Genomic DNA, 26,527 nt, shown 5'->3' on the forward strand with positions numbered 1-26,527 from the left:
CTGGCTCCCAGACATTGTTTTATATGAGAAGTAAGTTTGTGTGGCAAAATCTGATATAACAATAATTCATAGTTTTGGAATATTATTCTACATATATATATATATATATATATGGATGTATACCATGGATGTGACCTTCTTCCCGTTCGATCGGCAGAACTGCTCTATGAAGTTTGGCTCTTGGACGTATGACGGAAACATGGTTGATCTAGTGCTTGTCAACCAGCAAGTGGACCGAAGCGACTTCTTTGATAACGGCGGGTGGGAGATTCTTAGCGCCACTGGGGTCAAAGGCAGTCGACGAGATGGCCACCTCTCCTACCCCTACCTCACATACTCATTCATCCTGAAATGTCTTCCTCTCTTCTACACACTCTTCCTCATTATTCCCTGCCTGGGCTTGTCCTTCCTAAAAGTGCTGGTCTTCTACCTTCCCTCTGATGAAGGGGAAAAAGTCTCTCTCTCCACCTCTGTCCTGGTGTCCCTCACTGTCTTCCTTCTCGTCATCGAGGAGATCATCCCTTCTTCCTCCAAGGTTATCCCACTGATTGGAGAGTACCTGCTTTTTATCATGATCTTTGTCACTCTCTCCATCATCGTGAGAGTTTTTGTGATCTACGTACACCACCGCTCGTCAGCTACTTACCATCCTATGTCTCCGTGGGTGCGTTCTCTGTTTCTCCAGCGGCTGCCTCATTTGCTCTGCATGAGGGGAAACACAGACCGCTATCATTACCCACAGCTGGAGCCTCACAGCCCTGACCTAAAGCCCAGGAACAAGAAAGGGCCACCTGGCCTGAAGGAGAAGGTGAAGCTCTGATTAATATGCTGGAACAGGCCACCAACTCAGTTCACTACATCTCACGCCACATTAAGAAGGAGCATTTTATTACAGAGGTAAAGGCTTTAAGAAGTCCTAAGATGAAGGAAAGCTCCTAATGAATAACTGCATTTATAAATAAAAATTAAACTATTTTTAGATATAAACAAAATTTGAAAGTCATTAAGTTTGAATGAAAATGTGTTTTATTCAGAAATTATGCATTAATTTGTTCAAAAGTGACAGTATTCCACAGTAAGGAATACTTTACACAGTATTTACACAGTTGTATGGAACGACTTAAAAACGTACAAGTCTAGGCCTGAATATAACAGTCGTTCTAAACAGATGCAACAGATCATGATACAAATGTGCCTTTATTATGGTAAAAAGCAAAACATAATCAGACGGGAATAAAAATGTTTGTTAGCACTAATGACTTTTTTAGTGTTGACCATTATTTGATTATGAAGATGCAGGTCATGATAGTTATGATGATAATGAACATTCTTTGCCTCCTCCAGGTAGTACAGGACTGGAAGTTTGTGGCTCAGGTGTTGGACAGGATTTTTCTCTGGGCATTCCTCACTGTCTCTGTGCTCGGCACCATCCTCATCTTTACACCTGCCCTCAAGATGTTCCTGCGCACACCTCCACCTCCCTTCTCCACGACAATTGAGTCTTTCCCGTCAAATCCATCACATCACAAAAGGGAATTCTACTGTACCTCCAACAATATTACAGACAATGCACATTACTGTATAAAAGTAATTTGTTCTTTCACTGTGTTAAATTCTCATATTTATGATTAACATTATAAGATGACCAGCAATGTTAATCAAATGTGATATGTGCAGAGTAGCATCCTTTGTCCTCAGTGAGACAACATGCCGTTTAAAACGTCTTGTTTGTAGATCATTTAGTTATTCATTCTTACATTTTAATTTAAAGGCAACATAAACACTGTGTAAAAAAAGAAAGAAAGAAAGATTTCTTTGACCTGTGCAGGAAAAAATAAAATCTCCACAAAATCAGAAAACGGTTTTGTCCATCTTCCTGAGGAAACACAGCTCTGTTTGGTTGTCATATGTTCCTGTCCCGATTCTTAATATACTTTATTTTCTTTGGCACACATTCCACAATTCAAGCATTCAAACTGAGGAGCAAAAAAAACAATACAATTCAGCCAAAAATCACAGCAACTTAATACTCTTATTTGCAAACACATACAACTATCTTGCTCTTATCTTTCTGGTAAATCAAATATTACAATTAGGTTAGAGATGATGAGGGTCACATTACCTTTCATAACAGGTAAAGGAGCAGAGCCAGTAACAGCAGTGCAGTCATTATGCTGAATCGAATGACCCACCATGGGACTCGACTGAGCAAAGCAGGCTTTCTTTCTTGAAAAACAGTTAGCTTCACCAATATTAGTCACAGAAACATTATTTCAGTTAGTTTCATCTATACATTGCACTCTTTATCACTATACTACTAATATATCAAATAAAAATTGTTATAAGTGTGTGCTAATTTACACTTAACCTTAGTATCAGATGGCTGCATCCCAATATTCAAATAAGAGTCAAAAATGCATCCAGTACAATATCCAAGTAGTTCAATGAACTATACTCCTGTAAAGAAAAAACATCGTCAATATGCTCACACTGTAAAACCCAGAGTAAATGTTGACAGAATATTCATTTTTGGGTTAACTATCCCTTTAATGCAATACAGTGGGAACAAAAAAATCTCTTATAATTAACTGGCAATAACACTGCATATTGCTACCATAACTTTCAAAAGTTGATGACTTTTGCTGCATTAATCAGCACAGATTGAGCTAGCAGCAAAAATATGCGAACTTTCTACTAACTTTAATGAACTTTCATTAATATTTTAGTGAAATTAACTCAATTCATTAAGTCTTATAGTGCAGAGAAAAGTGCAGCAACTGTACCTCAAGAAAAGTATTGTTCCATAAACGTGCATGAAGAACAACTGCTGTAGTGCTGTCCACTGCCTCAAGAGGGCACTTTATATCCACACATCTCAAATCATCAGCACATGTCTGGGTGGCAACATGAAAGGTTGAAAAACATTAGCAAGAATGACAAACTTAAGTACCTTAAAACCTTTGATATACATTTTAAAGGCACTAGTGTAACTACTGATAGTATGAAAAGAAAATAAAGTACTGGTCAAAGAAATTGTATAAAATAATTTGTTCTGTGAAATTACCAGGGTTTTATACTTTCTTTTCTTGCCCAAAAAGGGGAAAAAATCAGAAGAGGAAACAAGAGCCTTCAGGCCTGGTTCACGCTCTACTTCACGCCGTCCTCTGGATGATGCCTAAAGAGTGAGCATAGGAAACATTAGTGACCTCTCCAACAATGCCAGAAGTCACACTATGTCTGAGTCTTAGGGATTTCTCATATATCAAATACAGAGAGCTGCAAAGTAGAACCAGTGACAGCTGAAGTTAAATGATCATTATTTAACTTAAATTATATCCCACGAAGGAACTACCTTGATAAATCGGAGTGGGTTGATGGCCTCTGCTGGTGTGCAGTGAATAATATTTTTTCCTTGATCCTTGATCTGCACAAGGTACAGGAGCCGTTTTCCCTCCTTGGTTGCTTTTTGGCCTCTGAATGTTCAGCACAACAGAACCGAAGGACTTCGGAGGCCGACCAAAGTTAATGATCTGACACAGAAGAACATTTGCACAAAATCAACAGGTTTTAATTGTACTGGACTCGCTTTGTACATAAAATATACTGCCAAATGTGACCCTGGACCACAAAACCAGTCTTAAGTGTCAATTTTTTCGAAATTGAGATTTATACATAATCTAAAATCTGAATAAATAAGCTTTCCATTGATGTATGGTTTGTTAGGATAGGACAGTATTTGGCCGAGATACAACTATTTGAAAATCTGGAATCTGAGGGTGCAAAAAAAAAATCAAAACATTGAGAAAATTGCCTTTAAAGTTGTCCACATGGAATCCTTAGCAATGCATATTACTAATCAAAAATTAAGTTTTGATATATTTACAGTAGGAAATTTACAAAATATCTTCATGGAACATGATCTTTACTTAATATCCTAATGATTTTTAGCATAAAAGAAAAATCTATAATTTTGACCCATACAATGTATTTTTGGTTATTGCTACAAATATCCCCGCGCAATTTAAGCCTGGTTTTGTGGTCCAGGGTCACAAATACTGTACATTCACAGACAGAAATGCACTACCTCTCTCTGGAAAAAGCTGCTGATTTATTTTGAACTGACGTATAAATATGCTAATACACATGCTACTATCTGCAATATATTATTTACAATCATTCATTTGGTATGTCTCGTTAACGATAATGAATAATAAAGCATAGTAATTCATTACTGTAGCTTTAAAGAGACTGAAACACCAACCCTAAACTCATATTGAACCAAAGAGCCAATATCATCTTCTGATTTAATTGCTTTCTCATCTTTTACTTCTCCTCCAAAGAATAATTGGGAAGGTTTAGCAAGACTACAAAGACAAAATACATCAGAAAAAAACAAGCATTCTCTTATTAAGAGAACAGCAGTATTTTAAATACTTTATATCAGTGTTTCTCAACTGGTGGGTCGCAAGACCGTTCTGGGGGGGTCGCGGAGTGTACAGTCAAAAAAACAACAAAAAAATTCTAAATGTTTTTTTTTATGCAAGACTTTTATTTTGAAAGATGTGCATGAAAGCTGGTGACACTTTTTTTTTGCAGTTTAAAGGGATAGTTCACCCAAAAATGAAAATTGGCCCATGATTTACTCACCCTCAAGGCAACCTAGGTGTATATGACTTTCTTCTTTCAGACGGATCCATTCAGAGTTATATAAAAAATGGTCCTGGCTATAAACAATATGGTTTTGAAAACAATATTCATCTTTGATGAATAGAAAGTTCAAAAGAACAGCAATTATTTGAAATATAAATATTTTGTAGCATTATAAATGTCTTTACTGTCACTTTTGACAATGTTTGTGTCCTTCTCCTCCACGCTGATTCCAGAGTGTCTTATTGGAGTAATAATGTTAATATTATTCATTCAGTCCTATTTGTCTTTTGCTTTGTTAGTGTATGGTGTTACCACATAAAAATAAGCTCACATCAAATTATGGCACGTTTGATGATGGGCCAAAAACTGTTTTATCTCTTTCGTATGCACAGCCCAGAAGCACCAGCTGTCGACAAATGTATACATTATGAGTCCAGTATAAAAGCAAGTGTGCTTTTAATGCAATTACATAAATGAGTTGCCTTTTTAAATCACACCCAATAAATTTCACACTTATGAAAGACAAGCTTGTGACAGAAGGTTTTCAGTCCAACTATGCTTTCAGCAATCTCCGTTTTCAAAATTGGCAGCACTGTAAAATGTTAATGGATGCCATAATGCGCAGTAGCTAATGGAAGAAGCTACTGGGCTGTTTCAAAGGGCACATTTTAGTGGAGTGTTTAGTGGACGCATGGGGTGATATAACGGGGCAGATGTGAAGACCATGTCATTTCAGTTCATCAGTCAATCACCATCACATTTACCATATTTATACTCACCTAATTTATTCAGCATCAAAATGTCAGAGACAGGAGAGATAAAATAGTTATATGGATGATTACACAGTTATCTGTCATATACTATATGTTTGCTAGTAGAATTGTCTTTGAGACCATGGGAAGGGGGCAGAGAGATATCAGATGTATTATGGTTGTATTGGATTTGTACATAAAGCATTTGTGAATTCATATTTCTATGTTGATCCCATTGGAATAGTGTGCTTTAAGATTACGGTATATTAATGAGCAGTTTCTTTGAGCCGGTTTATTTTTTGCTCTGTTTGTTTCTATCATAGCTTGTTTGAAACAGAGCTCTATAAGCTTAGTTCCCATTAAGTGTTCGCGTTTTTCCTCTCAGATTAGATCGATTGTGAGGAGTGTTACGGATGATACATTGTGGATTCCTCAGGCAAACAGAGAGATTTGTGTCAGAGTGCTTCCTTGTAAACAATTACCAGGGAAACAAACAAAGAACACAGTCAAACACACACCCACAGTTAGTATAAAATAACTATTGCCTTCAAAGCATCTGTCTAACCAAAACACTTGCTTTGTCAGGAAAGCTTTGACTCGCTGTTAACTGCTTTCCCATCTGTCACTGAACCTGCCATTTCTCCTTTATTTGAACGATTGCTTCCCAGCTGTCCGGTGATGCCATGATGGGGAATTTTCCCTAGCGATATGACCCTCGAACCTAGTAGCAAACAAATTGTCTTTCAGATCTTCCATCGAGGGTCAAAGGTCAATTAGCATCTCGAAGATAAGGGAACCAGAGATTTACTCAGTCAGAGAGAGATTGTGCAGTAGGTGATGTTAAAGGTTATATGGTAGCTTATAATAGAAGAATTATGTTGTACCACAGAACAAGAGTTTACCTGACAGATCAATTCATCTTATAGAGCAGTGTTTCTCAACTGGTGGGTCGTGACCCAAAAGTGGGTTGCAAGACCGTTCTGAGTGGGTTGCCGAGTGTACTGTCAAAGAAAAGACAACAAAAAACGTAATCAACAACAAAAAACTAAATTCTAAATGCTTTTCTGATGCAAGACTTTTATTTTGAAAGATGTGCATGAAAGCTGGTGACACTTTTTTTTTGCAGTTTAAAGGGATAGTTCACCCAAAAATGAAAATTGGCCCATGATTTACTCACCCTCAAGGCAACCTAGGTGTATATGACTTTCTTCTTTCAGACGGATCCATTCAGAGTTATATAAAAAATGGTCCTGGCTATAAACAATATGGTTTTGAAAACAATATTCATCTTTGATGAATAGAAAGTTCAAAAGAACAGCAATTATTTGAAATATAAATATTTTGTAGCATTATAAATGTCTTTACTGTCACTTTTGACAATGTTTGTGTCCTTGGTAAAATAAAGAAATTTATACTTTTTGTTTAACATTTAACAAGACCGATAGCCTCGTGGGCAGCGACATGTAGCGCCATTGCGCTTCGGACGTCCTGTGTTCGAGTCCCGGCTCGTGGACCTTTCCCGATCCCATCCCCCTCTCTCTCTCCCACTTCGCTTCCTGTCTCACTACTATCTGATCAAAAAAAGGCAAAAACGCCAAAATGAATCTAAAAAAAAAAAAAAAACAATTAACAAGACTTACCCAACGACTTTCAGATGCAGTTCAAAGATAATTTTTGCTTCTGCAACGACTACTGGAATATCTTGAATGCTGATCCTATTGCCAAAAAAAAAAAAAAGTCAAACATTTAAACTTTCAAACCCATTTGCTTGTAAACTCTTTATGCTATAACCTTATATGACTTCTATAAATGCAATGTTGATTAAGTGTTAAACTAGAGGTAAGATATCATCACAGCTAGAATTGTCTTACGTTTTAAGGGACAGTCACATTGGCGCTTGTTACTCTCAAGGGACGCCTTTCTGCGCTAAGTATCAGGAAGAATGAAACCTGGAAGTGTTGAAAAAACTTGAATTAGAAGGCTGACAAATTTGATTCTAGACTGAAAATGTACTTGATGGTCTGAATAAAATTGTAATTATTCTTCATACCTCAAGAGTCTCTTTTAAAGGGATTTTCAAGTTGGCAGTCAACCTGCGTTTTATTTTCATTGGGGTTAGACTGCACCTGAGTTTCCTGCACCGTGATAGAAAAAAAAGGTATTTGAAATCACCACCTACGTATATGCAAAATCTGAAACAATGTACACAAAAAAATTAAATGAAAAAAAATGTACACTAAAACACTTAATTTAATGCAGTTCTTTCAATGAAATAAAATGTTTTGTCAGCTTCACTTTGTTCAGTCATTATTGAGTAAAATCGACAAATTGATAAATATATTGTTGAAGAAGTCTGCAACAATGACCAGCAAACAATACAGCAAGTGATATGGTAGATTTTGGCAATTTACCTCTGCTTTGGTTGCATTTTCTTGCAGAGCGTTCAGAACCGGCTCTAAGCCAGGGAGGTTTCTGACTGTCTGTTTCGGATTATTAGATGGCAAAGAAACAGAAAGGCTGATGGAAATGCTCGTCAGCTTGTCCTGGATATCTCCCTAAAACACAATAAAATGTTTTCCATCATGAATTCTCACTTGTAATTCTTAAAACCAGCAAATCAGAGTGCGAGTTGATAGTACCAGCAGCCTGAGCTTGGTCTGGATACACTCTCGTTTGCCCTGGACAGACAGTTCCTGGTATCCCTGTGCAGCCTCAGAATTCACAAAGACCACTTGTGAAGGAAGACCCCTCTCTATCCGCACTGTATCAGCCTTTAGTGTGTACTTGATCCCTGAAGAAAGGCGACTATCAGATGAGATTCAAATGCCACAAAAAGTTCAAAGAAATTGCTCTGACAAGATGTTTGCCAAGTTATATTATAACTAATCAAACACACCCATCTGGAATGACTCATAAAGATTGCTCTGGGACATTCATTATTGCTTTGATATTTAAGCATGCGGTATGGAGAACAAGGAATGGACTCACTAAGTTTGTGATTGTCTGGACAGTGTAAGTGAAGCAGGACTGAGCTGTAATAAGGCTAAAAGATTTTTCAAAATGCATTAAAAATTAAAAACAAAATAATCTAGATAGATAGATAGATAGATTTTGCTGTTACCTCACCATGAATATCTCTTGCAGTCCTGAGCCTTGAAATCAATGGTATTCGGTGTTAATGTTAAGGTCTTTTCTATGTTTACCACTGGTTTAGTCCTTAAAAAAAGAAATTTTATGCATTTAATGAATTATATTAAAATATAAATAATTCAGTATTATGAAATGTGCAGATCCTACAAAAAAACAAAATTTAATTAAAGCTGCAGTCCGTAACTTTTGGCACTCTAGCGGTTATTAAACAGAATTCTTTACCACTACTTTGCCTCCTCGTCCTTGACTTCGGACACGGACGCCCAGCCATTGGTTTTCTCTATAATCTTTTCCAGGATTGTTCGTGGAACGTTCTTTAAGATTAGAATAAGCTCTTTAAGATACTTAAACTTCTTGCATTATTAAAAAATTAAGTATTTACTCATTACCATATTCAGCACTTCAACTGACTGTTAAAAAATGAGAAATATGCACTAAAGTAACAATAAGTAAAGCACAACCAACCTTTTATATCAACTTTAATGCGTTCACAATCATTAGACTGTGTTGTGAATTTACATCTGTACAGACCTCCAGATATATTGGCATTTTGACTGGGCAATGCTTTAGCATGAGGGCCTCCAATCAGCAATCTGAAGATGCAAGTAATGTCATTTCGTTATCAGACAGACAGATAGAACACCATTATATTTTGTGTAGCAGATGATTATTTAATATTTAACAATATTAATAAGTTATTATTAATGACGTAATGCAGTTATTATACAGTGTTAAGGTTTGAACTGTTGGATATTTCCTATCAAATCTTAATGTAACACAATGCAGTATTGCTACAGGTGCACAACAGTTTGTATCGGTCTTAAACATTCATAACTTGTTTAAAAAAAAAACCCCCAAAAACAACAGGTTTCTCACACGCGCTCCTCTGAAGGTTTGAGCTGATGATACACGGCCATAGCAAACCCAAACAACGTGTCAGCTTCCCCACTCTTCTTCATCACGTTCTGCGTGTCCAGGTTAAAAGAAGAAACCCGCGGTGGCCGAAGCATCCACACGGTGAAGAGGAGAGCCCACTGACTGAACAGCTTGATGATTAACCTCTCTGGAGCTGGATATGGACTGAGAGATTGTCATACTACTGCAGGAGGGCGAGGCGATGTGGCACATTATATAAGCCTTGGCTGATTTACCTCTTTAGGGTGGGGATAAGGCCAACTGTACTGTAAAGAGAATTCATGTTTACCTGCAAATGAAACCTGAACAAATGCCATTTCATCCTCAATCATTGCCTGGCAGTCGTAGTCACGTTCAAGATAAGAATCGGATTTCTCCGGTCAGAGAAATTATTACACATTACACCAACGGATGGCGCTAGAGATTTACGGTGTGATGAAGAATATTGAAGAGTTCTGTTTATTTCAGGTTGAATATACAGCCTTGGCCATATAAAAGCTATTGAATATTTACACAGGTGTTAGAAGTAAAATACACAGTACAGTGAACACGTGTTGACTTTTGTGACAACACGCACCAGTAGATGGACATTGTTGTTACATGAGGTGTTTTGTCACAATGGAAACTGCCGTTATTAACAGCCTGTTAGCTTTCGAGCTAGATTGAAACAGTGGTGTAATTTAATTTAATTTATAGTAACATGAATAATAAAAGTGTGACAACTTGCCCCAACTCAACACACACACACATAAAGGTTAAAATCTAATGCTTTAAAATCTAAATCATTATAGTTGATTTCATCATACAATACCACTGCTAGAAAAAAGTTACAGATAAGAGTTTAATTTTGTGACAAATTCCATATGTGACAACTAGTCCCGGTCTGCATGGCCATTTTTTTGAATCACCATATTGAGCAGCAGTATTTGTCTCTGCACATAGTGGCCATGGTTTGGAAACTTATTGTGCATCATTGTGGGTTTAGCACAGAGAGCTATAAGGTCTCACGAACTGTCTTCCTGATTATCAACAACATATAATTAAAAACCCCTTAAGCTTGACTATCTTTTGCACAGCGTTTTAGCATTGATCATATTTATACATTTCCACACACAAACCGACACAGAACAGGTATTCCATTCAAAGAACAATACAACATAAGCATTTTTAAATGCAATATTAATTCAAAACTATGAATTACACTAGACCGAAGTGACAGAACCCTGACACTTGATTAAGTGCTTCCTAGAGATGACCTTTTTGAGTATTCCCTTAAAGAACATGCATTTGAGCACTACTAACTTTAACAGTGACAAACATAACTATACATCCTGTGGAAATTTTAAAAGCTGTTGCGTCAAGTGAGTTGTTTACTGAGAAACCCAATGAGGATGGTGTTAGTTGGTAGATATGGTCATGGGTAACTTAAGTGAGAATGGTGGTTACAGGAGGACAGGAGTGGTACAGAGAAACTGCTTAAAATACACAGTCTGCACAACACCTCATACACACACTATCATTTAAGCACAGATGCACTCCTGCACACATACATGCACATAAAAACTCACACATGCAAATCTATTCCAACACTGCAGACTAAACACAAACACAAGTTGATGCATCTATATCTTTGACACAAATGATACGTTTAATGGTCACAAGAGATACAAAATCTCTTATTAGTGTGTTTTGGAGCCTGAAACAATGATGTTCATACACAGATAGAGGGATGGATTTTTATTTCTCTCATATAAATTCCATTTAATAATGGCCTGCCTGAGAAACTCAGGACAGGCAAACAAACATGGAAAAGCACATTTTGAAACACCAGAAACCAACATGAGTGTTTCAGCCACTGTGGTGGAGGCGGAGCCAAGTCTAGACTGAATCTTATCCCTCTCACATATGATTATAAATAAAGGCTGCCAGTCCACACTCTGGAGGCATATTGTGTATAGACTAAATACAAGCATATGCAGGAAAAAAACACCTTTAAGAGGAAATCTATAAGCTCTAAACTATACTGGAAGATAATTTTATCCATTGGGAAATTACTGAAATGAGTTATTTATTTAGGGTTTGGACAGTATATGCTGCAGGTTATAAGGCGAGGAAACATTCTTAATTCATTATTTTATGGAAGAAAACATTCCAAACAAATAAATTAAACAAATCTTAACTACAATAGCATGCACCTTGTAACATACTCAAATATAATTTCTGAGTACGAAATTGGAACTCACTCTAAAAGTTTACATTTATCTGGACCCAAAATTAAAAAAAAATATACACAATCATACAAGTGCAAAAAGAAGAGAACGATGCAAATTTAATCTGATTTAATCTGAAAATCATTGTGTTTTGTATTTATCATAAATTTATACAAATAATAACGTGCGCCTAATTCACTTATTTTTAAGTAGCCATATGTCAACCAGATAAATGACTGACCCCTTTCCTTTCTGGTGGTCGTCACCTAAACCTATCACCAGCCCACATGAAGTTTTAGAAGCGTAATATGGCCAATATAAACTGCAGAGTTTAGTGCAAATGCTTAGTCCAGTTTAATCCAGTTTTTTGCTACAGTGGAATACACTATTACCACACAATTATCAATCACACATTTGTTGCACAATATCGCATTCATGCTAGGTTTTTCAGTGCAGAATAAGTTCCATCCACGGCTACATCAGCTGCTTAGTGTGAAAAGCACTTGAAAAAGTATTTGTGCTTAAATCTTATCAGCAAGTATGACATTGATTTTGGTTAGTTGTTAGTTGTTAGTCCCCTTCTCTTTCCAGTGTATTGTTTCAATAAGATGCATAGTTTACCTCAAAGTAATCTTTCAAATGTATTTTGACATTAAAGAACAATGACATTTATTTCTTATAGTCCTCATGTTACCCAGCTGGCTACATATTCATTATTAGCAATGTATTTCAGCTTACTGTCCTTTGGAAATTTTACATACAGTATATATATATATTTATTTTATATACATACATATATAGAGATATAGCCCTTGTGACGACTAGTCTCCATAGATAGATATGAAAAAAACAGACCTGCTGTAAGAAGATTGGATTTAAACTAGAATTTTTTAAAATAATTAAATTTGCCAATGAGACTTTTAAAATACAGTGGAGGATAAATGAATGGACAGGACCAAGAGTAGCAATGAATAACTTCATGTTGAAATAATCTCAGTGGAATAATCACAATAAAATAACCTGATAAATAATACACTCCATATTTATTCAGCTCACTGTTTTACATTCATTATATGAAGCACAACAGGGCAGACAATAACTCTCCTAATGAACATTTAAAGAATCATATGTTCACACTCATATGCTGAGATTTAGTAATATGCATTGCTAAGAACTTATTTTGGACAACTTTTTATTTCAGATTTTCCTAAATATTAGAATATAATATTGTCCTATCCTAACAAACCATAAATCAATGGAAAGCTTATTTATTCAGCTTTCAGATGATCTATAAATCTCCATTTCGAAAAATTGACCTTTATGACTGGTTTTGTGGTCTAGGGTCACATATGATTATTTGCTAAATTTTAGTCCACATTATTTTATATTATAAAATAAGACCTTTGCTTAAACATGTGTCTTTGTATATTTCAGATATAGTCCTCTGCATAGAATGTCTCCATGTCTGTTTAGGGTTACAAAACCACCGATATGAATCCAAGGTGTCGGTTCTTCAGCATCCCGTATCAGAGCCTGTCCAGTCTGGAGACACAGTGACCCTGCAGTGCTCTGTGCTGTATGAACACAGCACCACAGATATCAGGATGTTCTAGTTCAGATCTGATTCAGGACAATCTGTTCCAGAAATCCTTTACACTCATAATCAGTCTAATCAGTGTGAGACTGATTCTACACAGAGCTGCACATTCAAACTGTCCAAAAACATTAGCAGCCAAATGGACACTGGCACTTACTACTGTGCCGTGGTCATCTGTGGAAAAATTCTGTTTGGGAATGGGACAAAATTAAATATGGGTAAGTGCCTAATTATTTTCTTCTCAGGCTTTTTAATATTTTGTAAGGAACTAAAATACGTTTTTCATTATAAATGGTTGAGTTGCTCATTTTATATATTTCTGTATGCGTTCTTTGATGGAGGAAACACATTTGTTGTATAAAACAGACAATATGAGCCTCTATCTATGCCAATTCTATAAATGTTTACAATTTTAATTAAAGCTGCAGTTCGTAACTTTTGGCGCTCTAGCGGTTATTGAACAGAACTGCGTGCGTCTTGCGGAAATACATTGTAGCCGGAGCTACTTCTCTATGTTTATGTCTATGGCGAATCACGCAGTTACTGGGCTACTCCGCAGCTGTACCTACCCGAACCAGTCTAAAATAGTCCGAATATAAACACTTAGTATAGGTGTAACGTAGTGATTCAGAACAAGCCAAAAACACGGTTTGGAAAATGGATTCATGGTGTACTCGCTTATTGTATAAATTTAGTACATTTTGAACACCAAAAAAGTTACGGACTGCAGCTTTAATAAAGTATACTTTAAAGAAGTGGTCAAAATCACTTATAATCTGCAAAGGAGCAGAAAAGTATGTTCAAGTACTTAATTTAATGTCAAAGAACTTTACATACAATTTTATAAATAACCTTTTCCACAAAATCTGTTAATTGTCTGTTGCTGCTTGGATGTGGTAAAAACCCCACGGATGTAGCAAAATCATTTGCATTTTCTTCTGTTACTGGCTCTACTGTGCCGTGGTCATCTGTGGAAAAATTCTGTTTGGGAATGGGACAAAATTAAATATGGGTAAGTGCCTAATTATTTTCTTCTCAGGCTTTTTAATATTTTGTAAGGAACTAAAATAAGTTTTTCATTATAAATGGTTGAGTTGCTCATTTTATATATTTCTGTATGCGTTCTTTGATGGAGGAAACACATTTGTTGTATAAAACAGACAATATGAGCCTCTATGCCAATTCTATAAATGTTTACAATTTTAATTAAAGCTGCAGTTCGTAACTTTTGGCGCTCTAGCGGTTATTGAACAGAACTGCGTGCGTCTTGCGGAAGAACATTGTAGCCGGAGCTACTTCTCTATGTTTATGTCTATGGCGAATCACGCAGTTACTGGGCTACTCCGCAGCTGTACCTACCCGAACCAGTCTAAAATAGTCCGAATATAAACACTTAGTATAGGTGTAACGTAGTGATTCAGAACAAGCCAAAAACACGGTTTGGAAAATGGATTCATGGTGTACTCGCTTATTGTATAAATTTAGTACATTTTGAACACCAAAAAAGTTACGGAAGTTACAAAATCACTTATAATCTGCAAAGGAGCAGACAAGTATGTTCAAGTACTTCATTTAATGTCAAAGAACTTTACATACAATTTTATAAATAACCTTTTCCACAAAATCTGTTAATTGTCTGTTGCTGCTTGGATGTGGTAAAAACCCCACGGATGTAGCAAAATCATTAGCATTTTCTTCTGTTACTGGCCCACTGTCCCTTTGATTTTGATTAGCTCAAAAACTGGATCTATGACTCTGTTTAAAAAAAAATAGATACAAATAAATACATTTAAAAAATAAGAAGAAAAAACGGTTAGTACGAAACCAGAAAAAAAAATTATATATTGGCCACATTCTTACATTTTCATCTACTAAAATGAAAGCTCTCAGTCTGGTGAGATTTTACAGTGATTAAAAATACAGAAGTACGTGTAAACAGCAGTTCCCTTTCAGTCAGTCACGTTCGACGTTACGTCAGAGTGACTGACGAATTGGCATTTTCCTTAGAGAGACCAATCACCTTCAAGTGTTAACAAAACAAGCCAATAAGTGTTGGCGTGCCATCTTTGCGTTGCGCACCCCGCCCCGCAGCACGGGTATATAAGGAGCGCGCAAGGTGACACACATTCAGCTTTTCGCTTCGGAGCCGAGCCTTTCAGCTGGTCTGGTTACCGAGCATTGTGTCTACAAGACAGCATCGTAGTGTTGGTGTTACGGCGTGTCAGCGGGGGTTGCTGGTCCAGTGCTGCTGCTGGTTTTGGACGGCGTGCTGCAGCTCCTCAAACTGTGGTCACGTTGCGACCTCTCCTGGGCGCTTCAACACTTTTTTTTCTAAAAGAGCAAATCTAAAAGAGCTCCACGAGTGACGCGGCGTCTTTTTAAAGATGGCCTTCCACTCGTGTGTTTCTGTGTGTGGTCGCTTCCTGGCTCCATCTGATGGTCACGAACACTGCATCTCGTGCCTGGGCATTGAGCACGCTGAGGCAGCACTTGTGGATGACTCATGTTCTCATTGCGGGGACATGACCATCGCGATGCTGCGATCGAGGCTCCTCTTCATTAAACGAGGGGGAGTCCCCCTCCCCATGCCTCGTTCTAGTTCCTCCCAACAGCGAAGGACTACTTTGGCGTATGGCCAGGGCGATCTGAGGGTCACAGTGAGGGCTTCCCCGTTGAGTAAGTCTCCGCGGGCCCCTCACTCCTCCAGCACATCGCACCCTCTGGTGTTCCGTGATGAGGTGGCTGAGACTTCGGACAGGGTGAGGTCTAGCATCTCATTCGGGCTTCAGGTAGATGACAGGATGTCGATCCCTGCATCGGGGGACGAGCTAGGCTCTGGAGATGAGGATTCGGCTGCGCTACCTCCGTCAGGAAGAGTGGCGTTGCCCGAGTCAGATCCAGAGCTGACTGCTATGCTTTCCCGGGCCGCCGAGAGCGTCGGGTTGCAATGGAAACCACCTCCATCTCCCGAACGCTCGAGGTTGGATGATTGGTTCCTGGGAGTGTCGCAGGCCGATCGTCGGCAGCCACCTCCGGTTCCTTTCTTTCCTGAAGTACATGAAGATGTTACCAAATCTTGGAGGGCACCTTTTACTGCCCGAAACAGAGCTGATGCTTCTTCCGTCCTCACTGCCCTCGATGGCGGGGTGGCTAAGGGGTATGTGGAGATCCCCCCAGTTGAGTGCGCTATTGCGATGCAGCTCTGCCTGCAAAGCGCCACCGCCTGGCGGGGTAATCCGCGCCTCCCGTTCAGGGCCTGTAAGCTCTCGTCCGCTCTGACGGCCAAGGCTTACAGAGCTGCTGGACAGGCCTGCACGCCATGGCCCTCCTGCAGGTCTACCAGGCCAAGGCGTTGAAGCAGCTGAACGAGGGCAATTCTGACCCTGGGATAATGCAGGAACTGCGCACAGCGACAGACCTCGCTGTGCATTTTAAGGAGGGAAACAACTGAAGAGTGCGAAGGAAGAGGGAAACACCTCAAGAAAGTGTGTACTGCCAAATCAATAACCCCAGTGTGACTGACCATAGCGTAGCTGAATACAGAAGTGTATAGAATCTATTAGACAGCTAATTTAACTTGTGCTACACTGGCTTTGTATATTGAATCTTGTGATTTATTTACTAACTAGCTGTGTCTTTCTGCAAATTCCATTACTGCATCTAATTTTGTAAGAAAATTGTGCACATACAACATATTTGAATTTACACAATTGAGATCACAGAAAAACATTTTTTATTCCCCCCACCATCCCACCCCCACAAAATTAATTTAGCAATCCCTTTTAAATGGAACACATGACATGGCACATTTATTCAAATTGTAGATTCTACTGAACAAACAATGTTGCATTGTCAAAGCATATACAGTACATATACTGTAATTGTAGCAAATATGTTATATTAAAGAAATATGGTAATGTTTTCCTCTTTTTTTGACCAAGATGTTTCATTCTCGAATGATCTTCATTTATTGAGCATCACTGTCCCTTTGATTTTGATTAGCTCAAAAACTGGATCTATGACTCTGTTTAAAAAAAAAAAACAGATACAAAGGAGGTCCGTCGCTGTGCACAGTTCCAGCATTATCCCAGGGTCAGAACTGCCCTCGTTCAGCTGCGGGACGAAGGTCATAGCGCGGTCCCTCGGTCAGGCTATGTCCACCCTGGTGGTCCAGGAACGACACCTATGGCTGAACCTGGTCGCTGGCTCATGAGAACCATCAGACTCGGCTATGCGATTCAGTTCGCCCGGCATTCTCCCAAGTTCAGGGGCATTCGGTTCACCTCTGTGCCGAGTAAGGATGCTCCCGTCTTGCGAGCGGAAATTGCAGTCCTACTTGGCGAAGGACACGATAGAGCCGGTCAGAACTGCCCTCGTTCAGCTGCGGGACGAAGGTCATAGCGCGGTCCCTCGGTCAGGCTATGTCCACCCTGGTGGTCCAGGAACGACACCTATGGCTGAACCTGGCAGACATGTGGGAGGCCGACAAACACTGTTTTCTGGACTCCCCGATCTCCCAGGCTGGCCTCTTCGGCGATGCGGAGCCCGCCATCTCCTCCTTTGGAGTCAGAAGCATCTGAGGTCGCTTTGCGCCGTTCACATCCCAGGCCAGCTCAATTGTGCAGCCGACAGGCTCTCATGTCAGCCCGCCTTTCCGGGAGAATGGTGACTCCACCCTGAGACAGTCCAGCTGATCTGGAGACGCTTCGGAGATGCTCAGGTAGACCTATTTGCCTCCCCGGACATGTCCCACTGCCAGCGGTTTTACTCCCTGTCCGAGGGGACCCTCGGCACGGACGCTCTGGCACACAGCTGGCCTTGGGGCCTACTCAGGTAAGTGTTGCACCGCACACTCAGACCCCACTCCGGGACGCTGTGCCTTCCGGGTCGGGTCCCTGTGCTCCACCTCGCTGCCCCACTGCGGGTATGTCGGTGGTTCCCCTAGTTCCGCTTGTTCGGGTCCTGGGGGCCTGGCTAGCGCTCCCCAGACTGTCTCGCTGGCTCATGAGAACCATCAGACTCGGCTATGCGATTCAGTTCAGCATTCTCCCAAGTTCAGGGGCATTCGGTTCACCTCTGTGCCGAGTAAGGATGCTCCCGTCTTGCGAGCGGAAATTGCAGTCCTACTGGTAGGAGGCTGAATCCTCCGCGCCCCCACCTGGTACCCTCTTGGGATCTCCCGTCGGTCCTGACGGCCTTGAAGGAGGAGCCCTTCGAACCTCTGTAGTCAGTAGAGCTTAAGTTTCTGTTGCTAAAGACCGTGCTCCTCACTCTATTGGCTTCAGTTAAGAGGGTCGGGGACCTGGTTCGATGCGTTCGTCCGCTCGATTGGTTTGCAGTGATCAACCTGAAGGACGCTTTCAGGGCGGTCTATGCTCCCGTCGCATGTCACAACTCGCCCGCCATCTCCTCCTTTGGAGTCAGAAGCATCTGAGGTCGCTTTGCGCCGTTCACATCCCAGGCCAGCTCAATTGTGCAGCCGACAGGCTCTCACGTCAGCCCGCCTTTCCGGGAGAATGGTGACTCCACCCTGAGACAGTCCAGCTGATCTGGAGATGCTTCGGAGATGCTCAGGTAGACCTATTTGCCTCCCCGGACATGTCCCACTGCCAGCGGTTTTACTCCCTGTCCGAGGGGACCCTCGGCACGGACGCTCTGGCACACAGCTGGCCTTGGGGCCTACGCAAGTATGCGTTTCCCCCAGTGAGCCTTCTCGCACAGACTCTGTGCAAGGTCAGGGAGGACGAGGAGCAGGTCCTCTCAGTAGCACCGTACTGGCCCAGTCGGACTTGGTTCCCAGAACTAATGCTCCTTGCGACAGCCCCTCCTTGGCTTATTCCTCTGAGGAAGGATCTCCTTTCTCAGAGAGGGGGCACCCTCCTCTGCGCATTTACGTGGACGGTAGGCAGAACTTCAGGACCTCAGACCAGCTCTTTGTCTGCTTTTGTAGGCCAGCAGAAGGGAAAGGCTGTCTCCAAACAAAGACTTGCCCACTGGATAGTGGAGGCTATAGTCTTAGCATACCAGGCCCAACGTTTACCGTGCCCCCTCAGAGTGAGAGCACACTCCACGAGAGGAGTGTCATCTACTTGGACATTGGCGCGGGGCGCCTTGATAGCAGACATCTGTAGAGCTGCCGGCTGGGCGACACCTAACACTTTTGCAAGACTCTATAATCTCCGTGTAGAGCCCGTGTCCTCTTGTGTACTTATCTCAGATGGTCAGTAACACCGGACCTGCTCGGTGTCCATCAAGCTTGCTGCGCCATTCCCCTCTATGGACTGGATACGTGCGCTTAAGTGCTTCTCAGTTCTGTTTCCCCTTTGGTGAACCCTGTTGAAGTTCCTCCCGCACACTCTGCAGTGCAGTCATGCCAGGTTCAGCACTCGTGTGTATGCCCAAGGTCAGCCCTTGTGCTGGGCTAGGTGCCCGTGTGTAGTGATTCCCCTTCGGGTCATCCCACATGTGTATTCTTCCACGGTACGGCTTCCTTCATGGTAAGCCCGTCTCTTTCCCTAGCAGAGATTTCTCTGCCATCCCTGCTGCATAGTATCTCACCCCAGGCAGGCTGAGTGCTCGGTGTCCATCAAGCTTGCTGCGCCATTCCCCTCTATGGACTGGATACGTGCGCTTAAGTGCTTCTCAGTTCTGTTTCCCCTTTGGTGAACCCTGTTGAAGTTCCTCCCGCACACTCTGCAGTGCAGTCATGCCAGGTTCAGCACTCGTGTGTATGCCCAAGGTCAGCCCTTGTGCTGGGCTAGGTGCCCGTGTGTAGTGATTCCCCCTTCAGGTGATCCCACATGTGTATTCTTCCACGATACGGCTTTCCCTAGCAGAGATTTATCTGCCATCTCTGCTGCGTAGTATCTCACCCCAGGCAGGCTGAGTGTACCGCAGGGACTTCCATATGTAGCACTGCCCTTGGCCAGTCCATATGTGTAATTCCACATGATACCTCCTATACGCAGGATGTGGCTTCCGTAGCGCTCCCCTACTTGGGTACGCTTTCCCAGCGTTATCCAATGTACCACTGTATGGAACAGTAGTGGCGGACACCTCTGCCTAAGCCCTGTCCTATCTTTCGCCCCAACTGGTGTGGGGGGACTTACCAGCTTCCGCAGGGCACTGGAGGGGGTCAGCAATAATGGCGTTTTCCATACGGATCCCAATTCGTCAGTCACTCTGACGTAACATCGAACGTGACTGACTGAAAGGGAACATCTCGGTTACGCATGTAACCCTCGTTCTCTTACGTTCCGTCACCACAGTTGCTGTACCACCACTGTACGGCCGAAGCCCACCGCCTCGGCTCCTCAGCGAAAAACTGAATGTGCGTCTGCTCGCGTGCTCCTTATATACCCGCGCTGCGGGGTGGGGTGCGCGACGCAAAGATCGCACGCCAACACTTATTGGCTTGTTTCGTTAACACTCGAAGGTGATTGGTCTCTCTAGCGAAGATCCCAATTCGTCAGTCACACAGAGGGTTACATACGTAACCGAGACGTTTGTGGATTTTTATGACTGGTTTCTATGACAAGCTCCTCTGAAGTTCTTGTTCCTAGCCATTGGAAAACTTTGTATTTATATATTTTCTCTTGACTGCACAAACAGAAATGTGAAAAGCACAAAACAATTACTTTACCTTTGCATCAGACACTTCAATATGGACAGGTGCATGTCCTCTATGATGCTGGCTAGAGACGGAAGAAACTGGACATAAAACTATAAAAAGATATAAATATATATTTCTTGAAATACTGATTAAGGATTGCCTTTCTAATTAATATAAATCAACAAAAGATCATTAAGTACGTATATAAATGTAAGCATGATATTGAGGTAAACAGTGGTTTTATACCTATTATTATGATTAACTTTTTGCTGGTTTGTTATATATTTGCTGTTTATACAACATTTGTCAAAATATGGTAAATTGACAGATATAATATTTGAGGTTATATGAGTGCAAAAGAGTATTAAAAAAGATATATATTATATGTAATGCATAATATAAAGTATAGCAAAACAGACCTTTTTGTTGTTTAATCCCGATGCAGAGACATATGATCCATACAGCACATATTCCAATAATGTTGCACTGAAAGATGACTACTGCGATAAGATAATCTCTCTCTGCTGGATTTACAGCTGAAAAACAAACAGAATTGTGCAATTGTGTTTAATATTAATTTTAGGACTTAAAATCACTTTTAATTACAACATATCCACTGAAGAACTTAAGAAATGTGAATGTATCTGATTTAGTTTTCATGGGAATAAACTGACAAGTTCAATAGTACAAACACAGCCAATTTAATGTCAGAAATTGTTTTTGTTTAAAAATGGGAAATAATTTAATTTCAGCTGAAAATACAAGAAAAAAACAACTCACCTGCAGAGTTAAAGGATGATACATTTAAAGCCAAACATACTCCATTTCCAAACTCAATATCAAAGAAAATTTCCACTCCACAGTAATAGACCGCCTCGTCCCAGTGACTAATGTTAATGATACTAAGAGAAAGTATTTTCTTTGACCTGCTGATATTGAAGCGTGTGTTCAAATACCCTTTATGAAAAATGGGATCAGCAACTGCTCCCGCCTTAACTACAGCACATGGCTGCTGGCCCTTAATTTGCTTGTACCAAAACATGTCATACATGCTGTAGTTTTCTGTGAAAAAGCACTGTAGAGTCACGTTGGCACCAGGGTCAACTGGGATAACAGAGTCAGGCTGACGGAGAACTGTGCAGTGAGTAAAATCTGAAACAAACAAACAAAAAAAAGCATTCACACCAGATTTACAAGTGTTTGCATACATTCAATTCCTTAAAAAAAGCCACTGACTTGCACAAAGGTTTTTGCATAAAGGTATTTTTTCAGGTTTAAAAGTCTACGCTGTCCAACTGAAATATTTTGGCAGGCTAAAATGTCACTTACACATATTAAGATAAAGTATCACAAAGGCCTGGATAATCTGGACAACCATCATTAGTAGCACAATAGTTTTGAGACAGTATAATGCATGCCTTTGTTGCTGTGGGCTTCCTGTTCTAACAGACCTTTCACAGACATTGGACATTAGTCAAGGTGTGATGGAGGTGGTAAAGTGAAACCACAAGTTTCCATTGTACGTTCATGTATGCATGTTGCTATTTATTCTTTAAGTCTGAAGATCCTAAATCTTAATTTAGAATGGCACAACAGTTGAAAAAAAGATTAATCAATTATTATTACTATTAATATGAGTTCTTTAACATCCAGCCCAGGACTGCATATTAATTTTATCTGTTAATTTAAAATAAAGTGAGCCCAGTTGCCTCATTAAGAAGAAACAAAGGCTGACATACCACCACCACATATTAAAAAAATTATCTTAGTATAAAAAAGTGTTGCAGGTCTTGATAAAGGTCCATGATATTTTTAAGAATGGTGTGAAAATAATGATATAATTTTCTTTATTCTGTTATGTGCACATACTGCAGGCTGTCCATAAATAAAACAAAAAACAAAAGTAAAACTGTAAGACTAGGATGGCCTTTTGTCTTCTGGCCTGCTGGTAATGCATGTTAACACCGTCTGTCACGTGCATGGCAGCTTTAAGATCAAGCATGCAAATCCTGAGTCATCCAGCAGCCTCAATGAACATAGTCATTAAAGGAGCCACAGTCTGAGCCAGAGAGCTTCAGGAGGCTTTGATGTTCATCTGATGTGGCAGATTTTTCTGTGTTTACTGGCAAAATAATTTCATAACGCTTTTGAAAATGCTCAGGAAATTTGATCAAGGATAGGAAGTGTTAAATGCCTTTTAGTAGCTGGGCGATTCCACAGTTTAGGCCTAACTGCAAGGACAATAGCCTGCAAAATCAATCTTTATGATTTTGCCCATCCAATCTCTAGTGTAATACTTATTAACATTTTAATATACATTCACATAATCATATTGTAAGAATAAATATTTTTTTTGTATATTTTGTATGTTTACAAAATAAGCTCATTATATTCAAATATAGTCAAATGGTTTTTTCAACCATTTTTAATTTAGTGGGTTTTGCTGCCCCCATAAGGGGAGCTCTGAGATTGCAGGTAACGACAACCCTTGCTTAACCATTTATGGCAGGGGTCTCCAAACTCGGTCCTGGAAGGCCGGTGTCCTGCAGAGTTTAGCTCCAACACAAATCAAACACACCTGAACCAGCTAATCAAGGTCTTACTAGGTATACTTGAAACTTCCAGGCAGGTGTGTTGAGGAAATTTGGAGCTAAACTCTGCAGGATACCGGCCCTCCAGGACCGAGTTTGGTGACCCCCGATTTATGGTGTTAAACCCCTACCAGTACAAAAACATGATCATTTCAGTAAGAACACATAAAATTTAATTTAAAACAGCTTTAAACAGATCTGTTTAATTGTAAATTTATCTGAACATCATCAATACATTAAACTCTGCGTTGGCCTAGATGAATTAAAATTTTCAAAAAATCAACAAACAAGAAAACAAACCTATATCACATCATTAGAGCTTACTTCACACAAAGGTTAAATCAAAAGAAAAATGCATATGCTATGTTTTGAACTTCTGACATCAATCAGTTTCTTTGAAGTACATACTTCTCATGTAACCACATTTATCGCACAGAAATGTGTTAAATACTAATTTGCATTTAGCCAGAAGATATGGACACTGACTGATAACCAACAGTGAACTGAGATGCACTACTAATTAACAACAAAACAACCAAAAACTTTTGGTCCATCCAAAACTGTTCAACTGTGACTGAGGTGGTTATGCAATAAACAATCCTCTAGACTTCAGCTCTTTGACTTTTGTACTGGGACAGAAGTTCACAAGCATCTGGAAACTGCAAAAGTTTAATCTGCTTATTATATAATTATAAATTACAGATAAACTAAATGAAAATTGAGTGACAGAGAGAGAGGGGGGGTGGGGGGGAGCAGAATATATCACCAATTTTAGCATATGTTTATGATGAGGTCTCCTTAAAAAAACATTTTTTAATGTTTCACAGCAGAGTACACACACTCAATGGGGTTTACTTCTGACTGTTCCTCACACTCCCTTTTCTCACTGGAAGAGTATTGTGTGTCAGCTGGAACCTAGAAGTAAACACAGTAAATCTGTTCAAACAGATATAATGTATTTATTATAATGGATATAATAAATACATTATATCTGTTCATAATTCACAAATGTTTCATATGAAATAGAGAACTGCTTGTATTTGTTGTATTTTTCATATTCATCAATCACATCAAGATCTTTGAAAACAAAAATTGTAAATGATAAAAATGTTTGATTGTGCTCAAATTTTACCAGGTCATCTGATTGCTCAGCCTCAGTTGCCATTCCACTACACCAAACAGCAATATAATTATCTTTAAAAAAGAAAAGAAAAAAAAAAGCATATGATAATTATTGCTATTTTTTATTTTAATAACGACATTCATTTTGTAGTGCTGATAAAATACAAGTTACATACTGTAAAAGTTCTGGCACGAGTCTCTGTATCTTGTCATGCAAATAAAGTAGACATTTACAGCAAAAGAAAGCAGTAATGCATTACAGAGAATTGCGATTATAGGAATGTAAATGTTTCCATTGCAATAACCTAAGACATAAAAAAAATGATGCGATTGAAATGATGAAAATAGTTTCATACATGCAAAAATAATCTTATTACATAGAAAGTTATTACAAAGATACATGGAAAATAATAACTGCTTGAGTAAAAGGGTTTCAAATAAAACACATCCCTACCTGCCTCAAGTTTCCCAGCATCTGAACGAGAACATAGGTTTGTCAAGAGAGATATATGTATTTTTTATATAAATACTTCTAGAATTAAATTTTTCCTTACCAGAGCTGGTGACATGAGAGCCTAAAAAGAAAACATATTTGCTTCATAAGCAAGTGATTTCTCATACACAAAATGTTTCAGCCCAGTTGTAACAATATTTGTAATATATAATGTATAAATAGTGCCTATATATGCAATATACAGTGCTTATATAATACAAATATTGTATACTGAGCCACTGGTCTCAGAGCCTGAAAGAAAACATATTGGTTTTGCCGAAAAATCTTTCAGTCCAAGTGTAACAATATAATCATTATGTTCTAAATGTATAATATACCCTGAGTAAATCCTTAATTTGTTTTCCTTTTGGTCTAAAGCAGTATAAGATGATACTTACAAACAATGCTCAAAAGTAGAAGAACATAGAAAAGTCTCATATTAAAGATGCGTAGATGTCCAAATGTAAGACAAAACTTAAGCCCCTCCTTTTTCCACTCTAGTTTAGAAGAAAAGTTTTATAGCATCACATATTAGCTGTATCAGAGCAAAATAAACATTTATCGAAATCTAATAATAATAATAATAATAATACTAATAATGCATTTTTTATGACACCAATAACATGATACTGCTCAACGTGCTAAACATCACCTTAAAGCTTTATAAATGAAAGGCATGTTTTTAATGGTCACTTTGTCAAAGTTCATATCAAAACCACAAAAAGGAGGAGTGTTCTCTGTGATGACCTATTGAATCTTAGCATGAGGTGCATTTTATTTTTAGATATACAAAAGCAAGATAGGCATCTGCTGCATGGTTAAAACCATGTAGCACAGCACAAAAAGACCACACACACACACACACACACACACACGCACGCACGCACGCACACACTCACACAAAGAATAAATATAAATAGAAACTATTCAAGACTCAATATAGCTTTTATTGTTTGCTCTAAATAAAAAATGAAATGCTCATTCCTCTGTCTCAGATGTTTTCTGTTTATTCTTATACTATCATTTGTTAGTATGTGTATATTACAAATCAATAATAATTTTAAACAGTATTTTTTTTCTGGTAATTCTGCCTGAAATGCCATTATCACCATTTAAAAAAGTATATGTTTAAGCCAATTCAAAGAAGCACTTGAGACACCATCAGTGCTAGTCTCTCTTTAAATGCAATGGAAAGCATCTTATTAGCACTTTTTAATTTTAGAGTATATAGACAAATTGTTAATGTGTGGTTGTTAAACTGCTGGCAAAGGCAGCATCATTTTACCTACTATATTCAGAAAGCCACAGAAAAAATACCAGCTGTTCCTGTTGCATGCTTTCAAGATGAAAAGCTTGAAAACATGCAAGATATTGATCTATCTCTACAAAAACACACACACACACACACACATACAAACACCAACAAACACACACA

The 26,527-nt window shown here is 39.3% G+C and overlaps 3 pseudogenes; 2 read left to right on the forward strand and 1 right to left on the reverse strand.

The window, feature by feature from the left end:
• Window positions 1-124: 124 nt before the first annotated feature.
• On the forward strand, window positions 125-1,972 carry LOC107560433 (neuronal acetylcholine receptor subunit non-alpha-2-like; annotated as a pseudogene).
• On the reverse strand, window positions 1,972-9,799 carry LOC107560434 (integrin alpha-6-like; annotated as a pseudogene).
• A 79-nt stretch (window positions 9,800-9,878) lies between these two features.
• On the forward strand, window positions 9,879-15,027 carry LOC107560435 (Ig kappa chain V-II region MOPC 167-like; annotated as a pseudogene).
• The last annotated feature ends 11,500 nt before the right edge of the window (window positions 15,028-26,527 follow it).

The sequence above is a fragment of the Sinocyclocheilus grahami genome, unplaced genomic scaffold (assembly GCF_001515645.1).
Source record: "Sinocyclocheilus grahami isolate Dianchi unplaced genomic scaffold, SAMN03320097.WGS_v1.1 scaffold727.1, whole genome shotgun sequence".
Taxonomy (NCBI): domain Eukaryota; kingdom Metazoa; phylum Chordata; class Actinopteri; order Cypriniformes; family Cyprinidae; genus Sinocyclocheilus; species Sinocyclocheilus grahami.